General features: G+C 41.7%; 1 protein-coding gene across 1 annotated transcript in view; it reads right to left on the reverse strand.

Moving 5' to 3' along the window:
• The window catches only part of LOC142086456 (tropomodulin-2), a 36477-nt gene extending 27109 nt beyond the window's left edge, over positions 1–9368 (reverse strand). Inside the window, exon 1 of the mRNA XM_075159519.1 lies at positions 9255–9368. The gene's annotated coding sequence lies outside the window, so the exon portion shown is untranslated. The remainder of the gene's footprint in view (positions 1–9254) is intronic.
• Between the last annotated feature and the right edge of the window lie 328 nt (positions 9369–9696).

Consider the following 9696-nt stretch of genomic DNA (forward strand, 5'->3'; position numbering starts at 1 on the left):
GCTTCCCACACCAGCACCAGAGCTCTCCGAATGGCACAGCTGGCTGTGCAGTTTTACAGCTGAGTTTTTGCATTCACAAATTTCGAAGTTATGGTTGATATGGAAACCAGCCAACTGGCACCTACATCTGGCTTATGTATCAAACTGATTTCCTTTGACCAGGTCCTTACTTGTCGTAAGCTAACAAAATCCATGCGGGTTCTGTCACTCTTCATATGAGCTGGAAGCCTGATCTTTATTTTTCTTTTATTCAAAATCCAAATTAAAATGTTGCATTTACCTAGAGTTTCACTATTAAAATACTAAATATTAAAACTTATCTCATTTTTCTATTTATCAGCAACCTATAGAAAGGGAAGAGAATAATGAGTAGAATTACAAATTTGAATTCTATGAATACTGCAAGGCATGATAAGCCTTGACCTGAAACACTTAAACATTCTATTCCAAGAAAAAGCATTATTTCCCCTATACACTCTCATTTTTTTCCTTATTACTGCTCTATTTGTTGTCCTCGTTTTCATAGCATGACATCATTGTCAAGCCATTCCAAATGTCATGGTAGAATTCAACTGTTCTTTAAATTGTGAGTTTCTTTTAGGAAGTTAGTCAGCATCTGATGTGTCACAAAGTTACAGCAGTTGTGAAAAATTCTTATATTATCAAAATTCTATCATATGTGATGAGTGTGAGAGATATTTTGGCAAAAAAAAAAAGTCCAAAAGAGCTAATGTTTTTGTGTACTTGGTGCTTAAGGAGAACACTAGTTCTACATACGTTTAATTGATACCATTTGTTACTAAAACTACTTGTTAAATAATGAAAGCATTTTACTTAAAAGTAATAAGCATATTTGTTTAAACTGTACAAACAAATTCAGCTGCAGTACAACAGTTTTTGTACTAAGGCATCAGGCACCTTCTCTAAGTTTCTTTGGATAAACTCATTAAAAACGTAACATTTCAGCTAGCAGTCATTAACTGGGCTGAAAACTTTCTTTGAGCGGATTAGAGCTTTTTAAAACTCTGTTTCACAGTTTAAATGGTTATTTTATTAGAGTTTAATTGCATCCCTGGAAAAGACAGAAATGTAATCTCAAGGTTAGGTTAATTAAATATTGTTGGAAAAGTAACTGGTAGGAGTACGTAACAGTTTCCCTGGCTGAGGTCCAGCACTTCTGTTGTGCAGGATGCCTGGTACCAGTACCTCTGCCTTGGTTGTACGGCGTTGCACGGATTCCCCCAGGGAACACAGCTAAGAATTGTTTTACTGGTATCAGCAAGGCCATGTACGTAATAGCTGTTGTGAAAAGGTTTGCAAAGTTAAATCCAGGTGCTAATGGGTAATTACTGCAGAGTATGATTTGTGTGTACCAGTCGTTTTTGATTTCTTTGCAAATTACTCAAGCGCTTAGCCATGAAGCGAAGACATGCCACAACACACTTCTCAACAGGTGACAGTTTTCAAAATTGTAACTGTTTCCTTTTAATTATTAGGAAGGTAAGAGATTTGACTATGTGCAGCAAGGACACCCAAAGAGAAATATAAACCCAGATATTAAAGATGTATCAGTCTAACTTCTCTCACGGCATGAAGTACTATGTTGGATAATCCTTGTTAGATTAGCGGTGCATGGAAGAGCTTGAAATCACGCTTTTCTTGGATGCATTCATTTGCAACAGAAATTCCCTTGATATTTTCCCTTTCACAACTGAATCTTACTTTTCAGTGGCTGAACAAAAGCAAAAGACACTGCTTAGGGAACTTCTTTATCCACAATCCCTGTAAGTACTACAGCTTTTCTGGAGCTTGCACCCTGCTGTACAGGCTAGTGAAACACCTATCGTTCATGTTCCGGCTTTATGCTCTCTATTGACTTTTCACCACAATCACATTATCGGAAACCAAGGGAACGAGATAAATCTAACAATTCAGCATCATTCAGTCTGGGATGGAAATGCTGACGTCTTGAGTTCACATACTCTGGAAGTTGCTGTCTAATGTGATGATTATGATCTCCACCTTCCTAACTGGATTTCATACTGTTAATTTTGTGTATGTAAACAGGGCCATATGCTGTCTGTGCTGCTTCTTACTGTGGTTTGACTTTTCTGAGTGTGCACATACTATACTTTTTACAGATTATATCCACTGGATTTCCTTTGTTATGATTACTGTATGAAACAAACATACTCCAAACTTTAATCAGTTAAAAATGTAATCGTAACCAACCAATAGCTCCTAGCTACTGTTGTTTTGAGCATACAAAAGCAGATCAGGTGTCACACAGTAGAAAGGAGATGTTCAATCTAATTGCAGAGGCAATACACCGTTGAACGTTACACTACATTAGGAACACTGAGGGAAGCAGAATGAGGGACCGCGGAGTCTCTCATGGTAAGACTATGGAGTTTCTCTTCAAAGTTACTGGGAAGAGTGAACAAGGAGAGTAAGGAATGGAGGAGCACAAATCCCATTTGTTTTTTTCCATTTAGTTTCAATACGGAGCATCACAGTTTACCGTGGGCTCAAATACCCACTGTTAAACAGCAAAGCATGCTGTTAGGTGCCCAACAGGTGAGATCAGGACCGTGCAGAACTGTTAGGAGGCAGGATTTCCGCTAACCACGTGCTACTTTTAAATCTTTGTGGACCACATATATTTCACAGTGAGCTTCAAAGACTCCATTGCTATATTTTTATCTTTGATTCCTTCTAAAGAAAGACATACATACTTCTGTTTTATTTGGGGCAGCTTTTTCACCCATACCTGTCGTCATCAGGATTCAAAATATGTTTTCAAAGACAAAAAGGGTCATTAGCCAGCCTGCATAAAATCATTATTGCTCTATGTAGTCAACACCTGCTGTGCTATAACTCCTCTATACTTTGCTGTGTTCCATAAGTACTTTTTGGTTATAATCCTTATACACTATTGAAAGGGTTTTCTAGAGTAGCTAGGCTGTAGTTTCTGCTGATACTATAATACTGTCATCATTTTCTACTGCTGATACAGATACTTCTTTCTGAGATGGAATCAGTCCTCTGCTGAATTAATGTTAGATGTCAGAGAGGTCCCCTGAGAAGTGTTGGAACAACCTGAACTATAGAACCTTCTATGCACCAGCCGCTACAAAGGCACATCAGGTCACTCATGCTGTCTAAAACACAGGCTATATACCTAAAAATCCATAATGTCTCTGGGTTCCTGTACAGATGAGAATACTGTGATACAGATAATGTGAATTTCTAGCTTTTGATAGTGTGTACAAGCTCAGAATGAAGCTGCATGGCAATGTGCATTTATTATGTAAAAAGAGATGTGCTGAATGGAGTCCTTTGCATTTTTATAGAAAAAAAGATCTTTTTTTATAATCAGATTTGAGAAACTGTTCTCACTTTTCCTTTCCAAATCATGTTTAGAAAGGAAATCCTGATGCGCGATCTATGTTAAACCATCTCCGTATCCACAGTGATGGATATTTGTGTTTTGAAAAGTAGCTGTGAAACTGATCTGTAAATGTGGAAAAATTCTTCCCTTTCTTTAAACAGGCTTAAATAGCTAAACATGGAAATAAGAAACAGGTGGAATAAATCCAAAGTTAAATTGATACTGGACCAAATAAATAGGATTGGGGCCATTATAATTAAGAGCCGTGTTTATGCAACACACGCAGATGCTCAGTAGGAGGGTGATTGTCCCACACCGTCCAGGCAATGGAGTGCTCCCACCAATACACTTAAGCCAATGCCAGACAGGGGATCTCTCTGCTGTCCAGGAACTGCTATGAAAAATAAGGCTGGGCTGTTGAAAGCTCAAACTTAAAAAAAAAAAAACATTTAGAAATATTCCATTTTTTGACATATAAATAAGGTTCCTTTTTTGATTTTATACTTAAAAAGCAAGACCAATATGTACTTTCTAACCATGAACATAAGGGAGATGTATACTCAGAGATCATGTTTTGTGGTACAAAATTGCTTCTTGGTTTTGAACTAGGAGGTTCAGAAATCTCAGAAAAGCTAGAAAGGATGCATCAGGGCCAGCACAGCACAGACGTATGAGAGGAACATACAGTGAAGCGTTATGAAACTGATTTTTTTGTGTGTGTGATGAAAATGGTATTAGCTACAGGTCCTGAGACAGTAGACATGTGAAAGAAACTCACATAGGTAGAAAATGAAAGAGAGATCTGTAGAAAACGATTTGGTCTTCTAGAATCCCCCAACTTTTCTGCCTGTTTTCCTCAAAAAACTTCTGAAGAACTCACGACATAAGGAGTACTGAACTGCTCCGGTTTAGTCACCTTTTCTAACCCTTTCCATCCAGGACACAGCATGATCACTTGGTGGATCAAAGCGAATAACCTGTTTAAGGATTTATAGAACTGGGTCCTTCGAGAGGGTGTCTCGGGGTCTGGTGGGGAGCGCTCTCAGCAGCACATGGCACTGAGCTCAGGGCTGGCTCTGGGCGAATAATGACGTGGCCAAACCTCTTCTATTCCCAGCCCAGTTTGCCATCTTTTGTCATACTGTAGCAAAGAATCTCTAAAAATCCCTGTATATTTAAAACACTGTTTTTCTCCAGGGCTAATGTAGGGTTATTTCACGTTCTGTTCCTAGCAACAGGTTTAGTCCCATATAGAGACTTGTAAATAATTAACAACTATGTTGTTCTAATATTAGACTAGGCCTGAACATTTAGGATCAGAAATCATTCAGTGATCAGAAACTCCACTTCATAATTGGACGAGCCTTTCTGAACCTTGGTACTGCTTATGCCACTCTGCAGTTTACATTACAGTTGGCTTCTTTACTGAGGGATTGACAACTCCTATGCAAATAAAATGCGAGGCATCAATTCACTTTAATGGGAGTTCAGTCATGCCCTTTATAAGAAAATAATCATCATGTATATTGCAAAATTATCCATATGAATGTACCGTTATTTATAGAAGATATAAAGGGGTGTATTCCCTTTGATTCAGATAACATGAAAGGTTTTTCACTGGCGGTTAAAGAAAGATGAAACATTAATGCTTCTCCCACTGATGCAGAATAAAGTTATATAATAATTAATTTCTGATTGTTTCTAAAATAACACTAGTGGTATTATTCATAACAATTCAAAACATGAAACTAAGTCCTGGGAAGGAAGTAGATTTCTTTACAATGCCTGATGAATTTATAACCTGCTTCTGAGTATCATCATATTTTTAGATCATAACCACTAGACTCGTTTCCATACAAAAATTATGACTAATTATACAGTAATCATATGATGATTTAAGTCAGTTTTACTTAAAAAAGGCAACCTTTAAATCACGCAATTCCTACCTACAGAAGAAGGATGACAGAACAAACCTAAGCATTACAGATCTCGGTGGGATTGTGTATGGTGCTCTGACACTTCAGTGATGCGTAAAGTATAGGAAATGGAAAAGACCAGAGAGACCTCTCCGTCTGGTCTGTCTCCTGCAGGGAGAGACTCCCCCTTGCTTTTAGAGGGGTAAAGTTTAGTTATAAAATAATGAAGCAACCATCTTCTATTGCTGCTCATTGCAAGTGATAACTTTGTGGAACTGGGAGGTAGGTTTCTTCCATCTTTAGAACTTAAGTGATTATTTAAAAATCTATGCAAGGTTAATTAGCTTTTCTAAAATAAAAACATAACATAGATACTGTCTGCAACTGAGGGTGGTGTGAAGTGCTAGGCTGAAAATCCTGGAAAGCAGAATCTTTTTATACAGACAAAATGGACTGCGAAATGGCAGCTCCACACACAATTCGCCATCTGTAAGCTTCAGCTCCGACGTGAACAGAAAGACCCTGCTGCTGAGCTGTGCCAGTGGTGGTTGACTGATGGTCCCTCAGATAAGACTTAATAACTTGACTGATTGAGACTATCAGTAATGATGCTGATCAGTGTTGTAAGTGACAGTATAAGTGCCCATTTGATAGCAACTGGAAGAAAACAGCCTCATTATTTTCAGTAGGGCACGGATGATATTTTAACCTCTTTTGATAACCAGGTTATCGACTCTGCAGGTTCGATGCTGCAGCAGATAGGTGCTGATTTACCTTGGAACAAGAGGTCGTACCTCCCCTGGTGAGCACCGCCCCAGAGCATACATGCTTCCAGTCTTGTGACACAGCAGCCCCTTGCGCTGTGGTCCCCAGATGAACATGGATGAATCAGTTCCTATATCATGCACGTTACAAGATGGTGTTTTCATCCAGTTCAGTCTCTCAGATTTTGTGTTGTGTAAGGAATTGTAGTTCTTGTCATCCGCACATCTACCATGAATACAAAGCAAAGCATACATTGGGGTATGAATTATCTGCAGCTTTGTAAAAAGGCATCCTCAGGAAGGCCAGGTTCTGGCATCCTCATTGATCGATCACGTTTACATGGAACCGACTGTTGTGGTGCCCTAAACACCATCAACCACACGAGAGCCTCACCACTTCACTGTCCTGTCCGAGGAAAGAAATGCCTTGTTCAAGGTCAAAGGGAAAGTCTGTGGCAAGACAAGGAATTGAACCATGTTCCAAGTATCAAGTGTTGGACAGCTTTGCCTTTGGCTATGGGTCCCTTCTTCCATGGACGTTCTGTTCATTTAAGTGGATCTTTTAAATGAATACATACCAAGTGAAAACACGGCAGAGAGAGAACCAAAGGCTGGGTTAAGAGCATATACTACTGATTGCAGAACTATGAACATTAATAATGATCACTGTTAGATGACTTCTAAAAACACCTCTTTTTGCATCTTTCTTAAGCTGTTTTTTCTCCTTACAATGTACAGAGACATTGTAACTACCTATGGTTTTTGCATTTAAGCCAGAAACCATCTGTGATGTGCACATCCTGATAGCTGAAACAATAAATAGGAGAAAGAATTGTACCTGGAAATAGACTTTTTATTTTTACAACAAAGTAGATCAGATCAGCCCTGGAAAAGACAACTCTAGTGTTTGTTTTTCACATGTTGGAAACATCAACAGGAAAAAAGGACACTGGGTAATATTAACAAAAGCATTGTTCCACCTGTGCTGCCAACAGTTAGCAAACGGTGTGCTGCCTTTTTGTCACTGCTGTTCTCAGATTTCCTGATTTTAGAATGGCAGCTGGACCTTCAGACCCAGCTGTTCCTTGAAATAATCCTAATAAAGAAGGATTCAAAAAATAAGTTTACAGATTTCTGTGGCACCAAGTAATGATGACCAAACTCCACTGTTAAACAGAAGCCACTGCTACACTTGTGTGTTACGGTCAGTAAACAGAATGTATGCGTTCACCCCGGTATTAACCTACCATGTGCAAATACGCATGGCTACAGGGTGCTGCCGGGCACCTCTCAATGCAAAACCCTGCAGAGCTACCACAGCCTTGGTCAAAGGGATACTCAGCCACAGGAAGACGTCAGACTATGAGATTCAATAACTTAGGAATGCTACCAAAAAACCCTAGAGCAGATTAATAACAGCAGAAATGCATAAACGTTGCTTGCCAGAAGTTGTAGAATAGTGGAAATAATAATAATTTGGGGAAGGAAAAAAGTTATGCAACGAGAGAGCAAAGTGCACCATTTTGAACAAAATCATTTAGATTGTCAAGATGAGAGAGACTACTGGCTAAGTTCAGGCAAATGCAACCAAGCCAGATGAATGGGAGAAAAGATACATCTGGAATTTAGGTTGGCAAAGTCACTAAAATGACTCACATAACTTTCTTCATTTTTTGCATAGTGGTACAAATTGAAATATATATATATTGTGGAAGCCAGTTAAGAGCTGCATAGCATACAGCACCACAGCAAAGGCAGACAGTCTATTAGATAGCAAATGGGAGCAGAATAACATGGAAAATATTGTAGTATCATTGGTATAATTCAGTAAGACACCTCCATACATCCCTGAGTTTGAGTTCATTTTTCTCATAATTGTATCCCTTGCAAGGAATTAGAAGATGCGATGCCTGCAGTATTAGGCCAGTTGGTCCCAGGTGTTTCTTTCCCATTACATGTTCCTGGGAGGGCAGAACAGAGGAAGTTCAAGGGCAATTTCTGAGAATAATCAGTTAAATAAAAGCTTTAAGAAGAATAAGAAATGGAAAGACTGCACCTATTTACTACAAATGTGCAACGCAATAACTTACTGAAGACTTCCTCTGTTTTCAAAAGCATAGATCTACACAGTGTATCATTCATGGTATAAAAATATTATCAGTTCTTCCAGTTATTTTAAATTGATATTTGATATTGATACATTTCTGAATTTGTTTCATCATTAATGATGTTACAAAGTTTTTTCGTAAGTTTATGTTACTCCTAAGCTTGGGGTGGTCACGTGAATCTAACCAGTTTTCATTTATTTTTCGGTGTTACAGTCCTCAGATTTCTCTACACGTTTCTCATTAATCAACTGTGGATTTTTACTCTGGCAAAAGAAACTCCCCCAAAGCTTCCATCAAAGCAAAACCCCTTGAATTAGCAGAGGGCCACCCCGATAATTTTGTAATCAGAAGATGACAAAATAGAGCACGTGTGATATCTAATGCCAATGTGCAGGTTTTCAGGACACATTTTGCTCATCAAGAGCTCGGAAATGTTACTAAATGTTACTAAACCCACGTCCTGTTCCTCAACCTGTCACTGGTACATTTATTCCGACCTGCTCCACGGCAGCAGAGCATAACCGCCCTCCATCAGTCCTGCTGTATTTTTGACATACAAAAGGCATGAGATCTCTAAGGAGAGACAGCTCATCTTCATTTACAAAAATACCTTATTTTCATGTTTTCTTAAATTGCTTCATCTATTTTTTGTCATTTAACGCCTGACATAAAGGATGCGAGCACATCGAAATAAATATAGCCGCATTCCCTTGGAAAACGCGCTATTAAAACCAAAAAAAGGCAGAAAGGGGAAAGGCGCTCCGCGCACCGCGGGAGCCTCGGACATTTGGGGGCCGCCCGGGCGAGCCCCGCCGGTTTCACACGCCGAGCGTGATCTCCAGCGGCTTTCCTGCCCGGCCGCCGGGGTGGGGTCGGGGCCAGCCGGCGCCCCGCGCCCCGCGCCGGGGATGCTCCGCCGCCCGCCGCCGCCCCGCCGCGCCTCCCGCCCCGCCCCGCTCCGCACCGCACCGCACCCCAGTGCGCGGAGCCCAGCGGAGCCCCGCGGAGCCGCCGCCCGCCCGGGGCCCGCGGGCGATGCCCCGGCGGCCCGCCCGGCCCCGGCCCGCCGCCTTACCCCGCCGTGGGGCCGGCCCTCGCCGCCAGCCGCCTGCGCGCCCCTCCGCGCCCCGAGCTCAGCGCCGGCGGCGGCAGGTGGGTGCCCGGCGCAGCGGCTGCGCACCGCGGCCCCGGCCCTGCCGGGCACGCTGGGACTCGTAGTCCGGCAGCCGCCAGCAGCCGCCGCGGTGTCCGCGGGCACCGGCACCGGCAGCAGCAGCAGCAGCACCAGCGCTGCCAGCCCCAGCCAGTCCCCCCCGCCCCCAGCAGCACTACCAGCCGCACCAGTACCAGCTCCACCAGCAGCATCCTCCCACCCTCACCTGACCAGGTCACCCCCACGGGCCCCCTATCCTCCCTCATCCCTCTCATTTCTTTCTGCCCCCAGCCTGCAGGTGAAGTCCCACCTAACCCACATCCAGACCATGTTTATTCCCCCTCGCCTTTGACTTGGCATGACG

This window comes from Calonectris borealis, chromosome 11, assembly GCF_964195595.1.
Source record: "Calonectris borealis chromosome 11, bCalBor7.hap1.2, whole genome shotgun sequence".
NCBI classification, from domain to species: Eukaryota; Metazoa; Chordata; class Aves; order Procellariiformes; family Procellariidae; genus Calonectris; species Calonectris borealis.